Source organism: Erythrolamprus reginae, chromosome 13 (genome assembly GCF_031021105.1).
Source record: "Erythrolamprus reginae isolate rEryReg1 chromosome 13, rEryReg1.hap1, whole genome shotgun sequence".
Classification (NCBI taxonomy): Eukaryota; Metazoa; Chordata; class Lepidosauria; order Squamata; family Dipsadidae; genus Erythrolamprus; species Erythrolamprus reginae.
Genome location: NC_091962.1, coordinates 4,803,636 through 4,817,971, shown reverse-complemented (window position 1 = coordinate 4,817,971; position 14,336 = coordinate 4,803,636). Strand labels below are relative to the sequence as shown.

Here is a 14,336-nt window from a genome sequence, read left to right as displayed (position 1 = left end):
GAGCAGCTTTGGAGTTTTGGGGGCACGCCGGGGCAGTGGGCCCGCTACGCCCGGTGGGATGCCAGTTCCTCCGGGGAGCTGAGTTTCAGCATCAAGACCAACGTGTCCCGGGCTGTGGTCTTGTACCTGGACGACGGGGGCAACTGCGACTTCCTGGAACTGTTGATCCTGGAGGGCCGTTTCCGTCTGCGCTTCACCATCTCCTGCGCGGAGCCAGCCAGCCTGCACCTGGAGACCCCCATCAACGACGACCGCTGGCACATGGTGCTCTTGACCCGCAACTACCGGGAGACCATGCTGGTGGTGGACGGCGAAGCCCGGGTAGCCGAAGTCAAGTCGAAGCGGCGGCGACATGGCGGTGGATAGCGACCTCTTTGTGGGCGGCATCCCGCCCGACGGTCTCGCTTGTCGGCCCTGAACGACTCAGCACGGTCAAGTACGAGATGCCCCTTCCGCGGGATGGTGGCCAACCTCAAAGTGGGGACATGCCCCCCGCCCTCCTGGGGAGCCAGGGCATCCGCAGCGACATGGAATACCTTGTGCGCCAAGCAGAATCCCTGCGTCAACGGTGGGATTTGTACCGTGGTCAACAGCGAAGTTGCAGTGCGATTGCCGCCTGACCGGCTTCCAGGGCAGGTTTTGCAGTGAAGGTAAGAAGGCCAACGGGGCACTCTCCTGCTTCTCAATGCTCCGAGGGTGTGTGTGGTCGGGCTCCCTCTTGGTGGGGACTGTTTCAAATAAAATAGGTGGCTTTATGGGTTGGTGTGTGGTGGGACCCCAGCCTTATCTTGCCTTGCTGGCCCCAAGCAGTGGTCATAATCGATGGTTCCCTGTCGGGGTATCCGATGTGGTTTGATCAGAGCCAGGTGTGGGGTTGAAATTATGTGTGATCCCCATGTTGTATGAACCCAACCACTCAAAGATCACCCTGTTTGGAATACAATGGAATGGAATAAAATATAATATAGAATAGAATTAAAATAGAATAGAATAGAATAAATATAATATAATATAGAATAGAATAGAATTAAAAATAGAATAGAATAGAATATAGAATAGAATTAAAAATAGAATGGAATGAATAGAATAGAATGAATAGAATAGAATGAATAATATGTATAGAATAGAATAGAATGAATAGAATAGAATAGAATGAATAGAACAGAAACAGAATAGAATGAATAGAACAGAATGAATAATATGAATAGAATGAATAGAACAGAACAGAATAGAATGAATAGAACAGAATGAATAATATGAATAGAATGAATAGAATAGAATGAATAGAATAGAATAGAATGGAATAGAATAGAATATAGTTCGTCATCACTGTCCTAGGGATTCCTGCTTGTGTGGGCAATTGGACTAGATGACCTACAAGGCCCCTTCCAACATAGATGATGATGATGATGATGATGATGATAATAATAATAATAATAATAATAATAATAATAATAATTTATTAGATTTGTATGCCGTCCCTCTCTGAAGACTCAGGGCGGCTCACAACAACAATAAAATAATACAGATACAAATCCAATGATTAAAACTGTAACTAAAACAATCGATACTACACAATTATAACTTTAATGGTCAGAGAACATTAGTTTACCCCATACCTGGCGACATGGATAGGTCTTCAAGCTTTTGCGAAGGAGGGTGGGAGCAGTTCGAATCTTTGGAGGGAGTTGATTCCAGAGGGCCGGGGCTGCCACAGAGAAGGCTCTTCCCCCCCAGGCCCTGCCCAGACGACATTGTCTGGTCAATGGGACCTGGAGAAGGCCGACTCTGTGGGATTTATGCGGCAGAAGGTAGTCCCTGTAAATATTCTGGTCTGATGCCATGTAGGGCTTTATAGGTCATCACCAACACTTTGAATTGTGACCAGAAACTAATTGGTAACCAATGTAGGCCGCGGAGTGTTGACGAAACATACGTATAAATAGATAGATAGATAGATAGATAGATAGATAGATAGATAGATAGATAGATAGATAGATAGAAATAGATGATAGAAGATAGATAGATAGAAATAGATGATAGAAGATAGATAGATAGATAGATAGATAGATAGATAGATAGATAGATAGATAGATAGAAATAGATGATAGAAGATAGGTAGATAGATAGATAGATAGATAGATAGATAGATAGATAGATAGATAGATAGATAGATAGATAGGCAAGCGATTAAACAAGCAAGCAAATCCTTCTCTGCGGGAACGCGCACAGAAAGTCCCAGTTGCCTCTTGAAAAAAAAGCACCTTTGGGATTGCCCTGTTTATCTATTCTGTTTTGTTTTTATTTATCTTCACCGGGTTGTAAGCTAAAATTCACACCCTCCCTTTTCTCCGTACGACCACCTGGGCACATCCGGAGTCCTCAAACTTGGCAGCTTTAAGACTTGTGGACTTCAACTCCCAGAATTCTCCAGCCAGCAAAACTGGCTGGGGAATTCTGGGAGTTGAAGTCCACAAGTCCTTAAAGTGGCCAAGTTTGAAGGTCTCTGTTGTAAAGGATGCTGTTTTCCTAACAGAAAGAGATTGTCCATAATCATAACCCTGGTTTGGGATTGGAAGCAGCTTGGCTCCCATTTCCTTACCATCCCTAGCTTCTCACTTGTCCATATTCTGTAACTGGGTGAAAAAAAGGCCACATTTGGAATACTGTGCTCAGTTGTGGAGACCTCACCTACAAAAAGATATGGATAAAAATTGAACAGGTCCAAAGACGGGCTGCAAAAATGGTGGAAGGTCTTAAGCATAAAACTTATCAGGAAAGACTTCATTAACTCAATCTGTAAACAAACACAAATTGTTTTCAACTCCTACCCTCAAAACGTCCGCTACAGAGCACTGCACACCAAGACAACTAGACACAAGAACAGTTTTTTTCCGAACGCCATCACTCTACTAAACAAATAATTCCCTCAACACTGTCCGACTTTCTACTAAATCTGCACTTCTATTCTACTAGTTTTTTCTCATCATTCCTATCACCCATGTTGACTGTATGACTGTAACTTGTTGCTTATATCCTAAGATTTTTATTAATATTGCTTCTTCATTGCTTATTTGACCCCTATGACAATCATTAAGTGTTGTACCATATGATTCTTGACAAATGTATATTTTATTTTATGTACGCTGAGAGCATCTGCACCAAGACAAATTCCTTGTGTGTCCAATCACACTTGGCCCAATAAAAAATCTATTCTATTCTGATTCTATTCTATTTCTATTCTACAGTCTGGAGCAGTGTTTCCCAACCTTGGCAACTTGAAGATATTTGGACTTCAACTCCCAGAATTCCCCAGCCAGCAAATGCTGGCTGGGGAATTCTGGGAGTTGAAGTCCAGATATCTTCAGGTTGCCAAGGTTGGGAAACACTGGTCTGGAGGAGAAAAAGGGAAAGAGGGGGACACGACCGAAACATTTAAATGTGTTAAAGGGTTAAATAAGGTTCAGGAGGGAAGTGTTTTTTCATAGGAAAGTGAACACAAGAACAAGGGGGGCACAATCTGAGGTTAGTTGGGGGAAAGATTAGAAGCAACATGAGAAAAATATTGTTTTATTGAAAGAGTAGTAGATGCTTGGAACAAACTTCCAGCAGACATGTTTGGTAAATCCACAAGAACTGAATTTAAACCTGCCTGGGATAAACATAGATCCATCCTGTTCTGTCTGGGTTCCCCCAGACGGCCAACACCAACTAAAAAGAGTAGCCAGACACCGCTGGTAAAAAGCAAAGTCCTTTTATATCGTTGAAAAACAAACACAGATAACAAAAACTGTTCTTACAAAACTGGAATGCTGTGAAAGCTTCACAGAAGAGTCACGACGGCCAGACAATACAACAGGCTTCTTGCTGGCACACACACCACTGTAGATAATAAAACCCACGCCTCCCCCAAGTTTTCAGCCTTCGAGGCACACAAGGCAGAATCAGAGACGCCAAGGATCGAAGCAAGGTCACAGGACTCCCAAAAGATAACTCTCCACAATACAGGAAGGGCGGGGCCTGCCTTTTTCAACCCTTTCTGAGGAGAACCACACCCAAACCGAACTGTTTGCCTATTAGGGATGGAAATACCTGGCTAATTGTCCCCTTCGTTGTGCTGCCCTTCTCTGCCTCATATCTATGATGGCTTGTGCGTTCTCATCTAATGATTCCAGGCTACTCGCTGGGGAGAGCTCCCCCCCGGGGGTCTCAGGCTGTTCTCCCTCCTCCTCGTCCTGACATTCCTCTTCCCTGTCTGCCTGGTCCTCCTCCTCCTCCTCCTCCTGTTCCTCGTCCTCCCCCTCTGAGCATGGAGCCGGGAGAGTTCCAGCTGTTCCCTGAGGAGCCTCAGACTGAATCACAACACATCCTAAGATAAAATACAGGAAATAGTATAAGGGCAGACTAGATGGACCAGGAGGTCTTTTTGTGCGTCAATCTTCTATGTTTCTGTGTTTCTACTTTCTCTGGGCCAGGACCGGTGCCAGTGGAATGAAAGGTATGGTGCTGGCGTTGCACAGAAGTGGTGATGTCATTGCTTTGCTTCTAGTGGCAGCGGTGAAAATTCCTGCTTCAGTTTTCATCCTATGGATAGAACGGCAGATGCCGATCCAACCGCAGCTCTCGACGTCTTTCGAATGGGGTTTAATCGTCTGAAAAAATGCGTTGCAAAAAAAAAAATAAAATAGAAAAACCTGTGACTGAGCTTGCTGGCTTCAAACCTGCAGAGTCTTTTTTTTTCCTGTTTTCCCCACTGAGTCACAGTATTGGTCTTATTTCTCTTTCTCCTGTTCCTGAAATCCCCACTAAATCCCCACCAAAGTTATTTTTTTTCCTGTGGGTCTCCCAAGGTTCTAGTCCTCATAGTTCCTGCCTTCTTTTGGTCAACCTCAGACAACGAACACTCCCCCTTTCGAAAGAGAAACCAGCCTAATCTTTGCGAAAGGGGGGAGCTACAAAGGCTCTGTCTGCCTTGACCGAAGAAATATTTATTTCCCACAATGCCCCTGAGTTAACACCATTTCAGGGGGGATCGTGGGAAACTGCAGTTTTTGCCTGGTTCCCCCCCCAAAAAAATTTACGATATTGTGGATAGTCTTTTCAAGGACATTGTGAGTGCTGTGTAGAAGGGCTCTGAGTAGTATGTGTGTGTTTGTGTTTTGTGTTGTGCCTCATGATACTTGACAAATGTATGTTTTTCTTTTATGAACACTGAGAGCATCTGCACCAAAGACAAATTCCTTGTGTGTCCAATCACAATTGGCCAATAAATAATTCTGTTCTCCTCTATTCTGTTCTGTTCTATTCTATTCTATTCTATTCCATTCCATCCCATCCCATCCCATTCTATTCTATCCTATGCTATCCCATCCCATCCAATTCTATCCTATCCTATTCTATTCTATCCTATCCTTTCCATCCCATCCCATCCCATTTCTATTCTATTCTATCCTATGCTATCCCATCCCATCCAATTTCTATCCTATCCTATCCTATCCCATCCCATCCCAACCCATTCTATTCTATTCTATCCTATGCTATCCCATCCCATCCCATCCAATTCTAATCCTATCCTATTCCCATCCCATCCCAACCCATTCTATTCTATTCTATCCTATGCTATCCCATCCCATCCCATCCAATTCTATCCTATCCTATTCTATCCTATCCTATTCTATCCTATTCTATTCTATCCTATCCTATCCCCATCCCATTCTATTCTATCCTATGGCTATCCATCCCATCCAATTTCTATCCTATCCTATTCTATTCTATCCTATCCTATTCCATCCCATCCCATCCCATCCCATTTCTATTCTATTCTATCCTATGCTATCCCATCCCATCCAATTCTATCCTATCCTATTCCCATCCCATCCCATCCCATCCCATTCTATTCTATTCTATCCTATGCTATCCCATCCCATCCAATTCTATCCTATCCTATCCCATCCCATCCCATCCCAACCCATTCTATTCTATTCTATCCTATGCTATCCCATCCCATTCCCATCCCATTCTATCCTATCCTATCCCATCCCCATCCCATCCCAACCCATTCTATTCTATTCTATCCTATGCTATCCCATCCCATCCCATCCAATTCTATCCTATCCTATTCTATCCTATCCTATTCTATCCTATTCTATTCTATCCTATCCTATCCCATCCTATTCTATTCTATCCTATGCTATCCCATCCCATCCCATCCAATTCTACCTATCCTATCCCATCCCATCCCATCCCAACCCATTCTATTCTATTCTATCCTATGCTATCCATCCCATCCCATCCAATTCTATCCTATCCTATTTCTATCCTATCCTATTCTATCCTATTCTATTCTATCCTATCCTATCCCATCCCATTCTATTCTATCCTATGCTATCCCATTCCCATCCAATTCTATCCTATCCTATTCTATTCTATCCTATCCTATTCCATCCCATCCCATCCCATTCTATTCTATTCTATCCTATGCTATCCCAATCCCATCCAATTCTATCCTATCCTATCCCATCCCATCCCATCCCATCCCATTCTATTCTATTCTATCCTATGCTATCCATCCCATCCAATTCTATCCTATCCTATCCCATCCCAACCCATTCTATTCTATTCTATCCTATGCTATCCCATCCCATCCCATCCAATTCTATCCTATCCTATCCCATCCCATCCCATCCCAACCCATTCTATTCTATTCTATCCTATGCTATCCCATCCCATCCCATCCAATTCTATCCTATCCTATTCTATCCTATTCCTATTCTATCCTAATTCTATTCTATCCTATCCTATCCCATCCTATTCTATTCTATCCTATGCTATCCCATCCCATCCCATCCAATTCTATCCTATCCTATCCCATCCCATCCCATCCCAACCCATTCTATTTCTATTCTATCCTATGCTATCCCATCCCATCCCATCCAATTCTATCCTATCCTATTCTATCCTATCCTATTCTATCCTATTCTATTCTATCCTATTCCTATCCCATCCCATTCTATTCTATCCTATGCTATCCCATCCCATCCAATTCTATCCTATCCTATTCTATTCTATCCTATCCTATTCCATCCCATCCCATCCCATTCTATTCTATTCTATCCTATGCTATCCCCATCCCATCCAATTCTATCCTATCCCATCCCATCCCATCCCATCCCATTCTATTCTATTCTATCCTATGCTATCCCATCCCATCCAATTCTATCCTATCCTATCCCATCCCATCCCATCCCAACCCATTCTATTCTATTCTATCCTATGCTATCCCATCCCATCCCATCCAATTCTATCCTATCCTATTCTATCCTATCCTATTCTATCCTATTCTATTCTATCCTATCCTATCCTATCCCATTCTATTCTATCCTATGCTATCCCATCCCATCCAATTCTATCCTATCCTATTCTATTCTATCCTATCCCATCCCATCCCATCCCATTCTTATTCTATTCTATCCTATGCTATCCCATCCCATCCAATTCTATCCTATCCTATCCCATCCCATCCCAATCCCAACCCATTCTATTCTATTCTATCCTATGCTATCCCATCCCATCCCATCCAATTCTATCCTATCCTATTCTATCCTATCCTATTCTATCCTATTCTATTCTATCCTATCCTATCCCATCCCATTCTATTCTATCCTATGCTATCCCATCCCATCCAATTCTATCCTATCCTATTCTATTCTATCCTAATCCTATTCCATCCCATCCCATCCCATCCCATTCTATTCTATTCTATCCTATGCTATCCCATCCCATCCCATCCAATTCTATCCTATCCTATCCCATCCCATCCCATCCCAACCCATTCTATTCTATTCTATCCTATGCTATCCCATCCCATCCCATCCAATTCTATCCTATCCTATTCTATCCTATCCTATTCTATCCTATTCTATTCTATCCTATCCTATCCCATCCTATTCTATTCTATCCTATGCTATCCCATCCCATCCCATCCAATTCTATCCTATCCTATTCTATCGCATCCCATCCCATCCCATTCTATTCTATTCTATTCTTTCCTCTACTCAAGACGTGAAATACGTTTTCTAATACGTGAAATCTGTTTTGAGGGTCATAAAACCAGGCAGAAAAAAAGAGTTTATACTGTCCCACAAGTGTCGGTCCTGGAGAAAACAAGGTCAGCTTCAAGCCAGCGCCTCAGGGTCCCCCCGAACTCTGGGTTTAAGCCTCTATTTTTAATTTCCCAGAATGCCTTGGGTATAGTCTGCCTCCAGGGCATTGTGGCATTGTGGGGGGAAATTGCCATGGTCAGGAAGCCTGGCTGTTCAGAACTGCTTGAGGGCATCCTTGCCGCTTGCCGACATGTCCCTGAGCATCACTCAGCCGATGTGGACCCAGCTGATCCCTACATAGCTGGATCCGGTTGTTTTTTTTTAAAATTTGCTGTATCCTCCCTTATTTATTCAGAGCTCCTTTACAAAAGCTCTTTGAAAGGTTTAAGTCAGGGGGGAAAAATGCTTGCAGTGGAATGGCAAGATTCACAGGTTGCACTGGTTTTCTTTATTGAAAAAGCCCAGTTGATCAGAGTAGGGAAAGCTAGTAGAAGGCTTGGCTGCATAGCTAGAGGTGTAACAAGCAGGAAGAGGGAGATTGTGATCCTGCTGTATAGAGCGCTGGTGAGACCCCATTTGGAATAATAATCATAATAATAATAATAATAATAATAATAATAATAATAATAATAATAATAGTAATAGTAATAGTAATAGTAATAGTAATAGTAATAGTAATAATAATAATAATGACGACTCTGCAACGACTCTGGCATAAGCCCGTGAAAGTGGTCCCAGTGGTCCATGGCATGCTGGGCGCAGTGCCAAAGGATCTCAGCGGACATTTGAAAATCATCGGAATTGACAAAACCTCCATCTGTCAATTGCAAAAGGCCGCTTTACTGGGATCGGCAAACATAATTCGCCGCTACATCGCGCGGTCCTAGGTGCTTGGGAAGCGCCCGACGGGTGATGAAACACGAAATCCAGCATAGTGATCTCGTTTGCTGTGTTGTACTGACATAATAATAATAATAATAATAATAATAATAATAATAATAATAATAATAATAATAATAATCCAGTTCTGTAGACCTCCCCTACAAAAAGAAATGGATAAAATTGAATGGGTCCAAAGACGGGCTACAAAAAGGGTGGAAAGTCTTAAGCATAAAACTTATCAGAAAAGACCTAATGAACTCAATCTGTATAGTCTGGAGGACAGAAGGAAAAGGGGGGACACGATCGAAGCATTTACATATGTTAAAGGGTTGAATAAGGTTCAGGAGGGAAGTGTTTTTCATAGGAAAGTGAAGGGGGCACAAGAATAGGAAAGTGATCACAAGAACAAGGGGGCACAATCTGAGGTTAGTTGGGGGAAAGATCAGAAGCAACGTGAGAAAATATTATTTGACTGAAAGAGTAGTAGATGCTTGGAACAAACTTCCAGCCGACGTGGTTGGTAAATCCACAGGAACTGAATTTAAACACGCCTAGGATAAACATAGATCCATCCTAAGATAAAATACAGGAAATAGTATAAAGGCAGACTAGATGGACCAGGAGGTCTTTTTCTGCCGTCAATCTTCTGTGTTTCTATGTTTCAAGAGTTATGGGCAGAAACCAGGGTTTAGAAATGGTAGTTTACAAATCTCCCCTGGGAATCTAAGATTAAATGGACGCTTCTTCTCCCACCACCTTGCTTTCACTTATTTTTAAACGTTCTTTAACAGTTGGGCCATTGTTTTAATTGTTAGCCGTATATCTCCCGGAATCAAATTCAGTGGAAAAGGGCACAGTCTAAGCATAAATTGGTTAAATAAACAAATAATGATGGCCACGGCCATGGAAGTAAATAACTCATGATGACTTAGCACAAGATAGATAGATAGATAAAATAGAATAGAATTCTTTACGGGCCAAGTGTGATTGGACACACAAGGACTTTGTCTTGGGTTTATGTGCTCCCAGTGTACATAAAGAGAAAATATACATTATAAAAGGCAAACACAAATGTCCAATTGTCCCCTGTCCAATTGTCTTTCCTTTCTCTCACTTATCATATATATTTTCTTCCTTTCATATATCCTCTCCTCTAAGTTCACTTTACCCTTATATATATTACTACATGTCTATTTTTCTCCCTATGTATTTGTGTATTGGACAAATGAATGAATGAATAAATAAATAAATACACAGAAACCTTTTTATAGTGAATATGAATCTACCCTTCCTAATAAATATAAATAAAAAATAAATAAATTAAAAAAAAACCCCAAGAAAAAATAAAATATATTGGTCAAGAATCTTAAGACACAACACTTTGTGATAGTCATAGGATACTGATAAGCAATCCATACTTAGGAAACAATTCAATTCAATTAATTAATTAGTATGCCGCTCAACTCCCTAGGGTAGTGGTTCTCAACCTGGAGGTCAGGACCCCTTTGTGGGTATGGGGGGTGTCAAACGACCATTTCACAGGGATGGCCTAAGGCCCTGAGAAAAGACAAAATTCCCATGGTGTTAGCTTCTATTCTGGCACCTTGGAACCAGAGGTGGGCAGCTGCCTGGATGGGGGGGGAACTCAGTGGGGTAGAGAAAATGGAGCTCCACCCCAGAGCACCCAATTTGCACTGAAAGATGTTGAAAGAAAATGCATAAGCCATGCCCACAGTGTGATAGTAAAAATTTTGGTAGCCCTTCACTGGGTAGCTCATAGAAACATAGAAACATAGAAGTCTGACGGCAGAAAAAGACCTCATGGTCCATCTAGTCTGCCCTTATACTATTTCCTGTATTTTATCTTACAATGGATATATGTTTATCCCAGGCATGTTTAAATTCAGTTCCTGTGGATTTACCAACTACTCTTTCAGTAAAATAATATTGATCTTTCCCCCAACTAACTTCAGATTGTGTCCCCTTGTTCTTGTGTTCACTTTCCTATTAAAAACACTTCCCTCCTGGACCTTATTTAACCCTTTAACATATTTAAATGTTTCAATCGTGTCCCCCCCTTTTCCTTCTGTCCTCCAGACTGTACAGATTGAGTCCGTGAAGTCTTTCCTGATACGTTTTATGCTTAAGACCTTCCACCATTCTTGTAGCCCAACTTTGGACCCGTTCAATTTTGTCAATATCTTTTTGGAGGTGAGCTTTTGTAGCTCCCGCCCTTGACTGGTCTTAGGACTTGGGATATGTTTAGAGTTTGTTTATTTTTGTTGGTTTGGATTTAATTTTCTAATTGTTTGGTTTTCATCCCCCCCCCCAGTCTTTTGGGAATTGGGTGGTCTCCAAATGGAATAAACAAAAATAAATAAAAAGCAGGACCCCAACAACAAAGAAAACCACACAATATATATATATTTATTTATTTATTCATTCATTCGATTTTTATGCCGCCCTTCTCCTTAGACTCAGGGCGGCTTACAACATGTTAGCAATAGCACTTTTTAACAGAGCTAGGCTATTGCCCCCACAATCTGGGTCCTCATTGTGGCTTAATGCGACATGCTTAAACCAACAACCTACCCAAATGCCTTAGCTTAATTTTTAACGTGTTGAATTAACCCAGCTAATGTCTATCACACCTTGGTTTCACTCCCAAAAGGCTTTTTTTTAATTGCAGCGCCAGAACCTCTGTTTCTAGTTCGTCCTGGACTTAACACTTCCCTTCCGTCTGCGGAACACGGTGTTTCAACGGCGGGCAGGGGGATTGGCCTCTTTAAATTAAAATGTAACTCGGTTGAATTTTAAATTCGAGCTTAAATGAAAACGGTGTTAATTAAATACAGTTAAGATGAGGTTAGCCGCTGCGTTTCCCACCCCACGTGCTCTGCTCGGGGAGTGCTAACCTCGGTTAAGCCTTTTAGCATAGCGGTGTGTCGGCCCGGCTCATAACGGTTAGATGATGATTTACAGGACCCCAGGAGAGGACTTAATCCGGGGACCAGGTTAACTCGGAAGCTCCTTCCGTAGACATTGAAGCCGAGACTGGCGCTTTGTCCCGTCAATCTATCGGGATAACACGCAGGCGTTGAGACCCCTCCTGACCCTATTTGTCTTCCGGCAGCAATTCCATCTGTCCGTCCATTACCCTAGTGGGAGAATCACTGGCCTCCTCAGAGAAGGTTCACAACTTGGGCGTCCTCCTCGATCCACAGCTCACATTAGAGAAACATCTTTCAGCTGTGGCGAGGAGGTTCGCCTTGTGCACCAGTTGCTCACAGTCACTCATGCCCTCATCACCTCGAAACTCGACTACTGTAACGCTCTCTACATGGGGCTACCTTTGAAAAATGTTCGGAAACTTCAGATCGTGCAGAACGCAGCTGCGAGAGCAATCATGGGCTTTCCCAAATATGCCCATGTCACACCAACACTCCGCAGTCTGCATTGGTTGCCGATCAGTTTCCGGTCACAATTCAAAGTGTTGGTTATGACCTATAAAGTCCTTCATGGCACCGGACCAGACTATCTCAGGGACCGCCTTCTGCTGCACAAATCCCAGCGACCAGTTAGGTCCCACAGAGTGGATCTTCTCCGGGTCCTGTCAACTAAAGAATGTCGCTTGGCGGGACCCAGGGGAAGAGCCTTCTCTGTGGCGGCCCCGACCCTCTGGAACCAACTCCCCCCAAAGATTAGGATTGCCCCCACCCTCCTTGCCTTTCGCAAACTCCTTAAAACCCACCTCTGCCGTCAGGCATGGAGGAATTGAGACCATCTTTCCCCCTAGGCCTTTACAATTCTATGCATGGTATGTATGTATGTATGTTTGGTTTTTTATATTAATGGGTTTTTAATTGTTTCTAACATCAGACTACTATTGTACACTGCTTTATTGTTGCTGTTAGCCGCCCCGAGTCTCCGGAGAGGGGTGGCATACAAATCCAATAAATAAAATAAATAAATAAATAAATAAATGTTAGAAGCACCACAGCAAACGAGACACTCTGGGTTTACATAACTCCTTTGCGAGCGTTTCCCCTCGTCTCGCACCAGACACCGAGTTGTGGCCATTGACGTCAAGAGCCTTCTCGTTCTCACACAGATACATAACACAACCGCCCACAGGAAGGCCCCGTGGCTAGGCCTTGCTCGCCGGCTACCTCTTGTGTGTGTGGGAGAGAGACAGAGAGAGAGAGAGAGAGAGAGAGAGAGAGAGAGAGAGAGAGAGAGAGAGAGAGAGAGAGAGATGACCTAAAGATGTCTGGGCCAATTGGCAGGAAAAAGGAGGGTGGGTGGGCTTGGCTGCGATGCTGCTCTTGTAGCAACGCTGGGACTTTGGCCCACGGACTTCTTGACGACTGGGATGATTGACAGCTGGGCGGCTGTTGCCCGGGCTGGTTGCTGTGGAAACGCCAGGCTGATGGATTTAGAATAGGATAAATGACGACATAGGAGGTAGGGGGCACGTTGGGCAGCAGGCAGAAGGATTGATAGCAGTAGCGTTTTGACTTATATGCCGCTTCGCAGTGCTTTTATTGCCCTCTCTAAGCGGTTTACAGAGTCAGCACATTGCTCCCCCCAGCCCCCCCCCCCAATCTGGGTTCTCATTTTATCCACCTCGGAAGGAGGGAAGGCTGAGTCAGCCTTGAGTTGGTCAGGATCGAACTGCTAGCAGTGGGCAGAGTTAGCCTGCAATCCTACATTCTAACCACTGAGAGGGAGAGAGGGAAGGAAGGAAAGAAGGAAGGAAGGAAGGAAGGAAGGAAGGAAGGAAAGAAGGAAGGAAGGAAGGAGAAAGGGAGGGAAGGAAGGAAGGAGGGAAGGAAGGAGGGAGGGAGGGAAGGAAGGAAGGAGGGAGGGAGGGAAGAAAGGAGAGAGGGAGGGAAGAAGGAAGGAAGGCAGAAAGAAGGAAGGAAGGAGGGAGGGAGGGAGGGAAGGAAGAAAGGAGGGAAGGGAGGAAGGAGGGAGGAAGGAAGGAGGGAGGGAGGGAAGGAAGGATGGAAGGAAGGAAGAAAGAGAAATAGCAATATCATTTAGACTTATATACCGCTTTAAAGTGCTTTACAGCCCTCTCTAAGAGGTTTACAGAGTCACAACCGGGGTCCCCGTTTTACCCATCTCGAAAGGTTGGACGGCTGAGTCAATCTTGAGCTGGATAGGATTGAACCTCTGACAGTGGGCAGAGCCTGCAATGCTGCATTCTAACCATTGGGAAGGGTGAGAGGGAAGGAAGGAAGGAAGGAAGGAAGGAAGGAAGGACAAAAGGACAATAACAATAGCCCTAGACTTATATACCGCTTCACAGCCCTACCGCTTTTACAATCTCTCTAAGCCGTTTACAGA

General features: G+C 43.5%; 1 protein-coding gene across 1 annotated transcript in view; it reads left to right on the top strand.

The window, feature by feature from the left end:
- Positions 1-552: 552 nt before the first annotated feature.
- NRXN2 (neurexin 2) overlaps positions 553-14,336 on the top strand; it is a 619,785-nt gene continuing 606,001 nt past the window's right edge. Inside the window, exon 1 of the mRNA XM_070766693.1 lies at positions 553-650. The gene's annotated coding sequence lies outside the window, so the exon portion shown is untranslated. The remainder of the gene's footprint in view (positions 651-14,336) is intronic.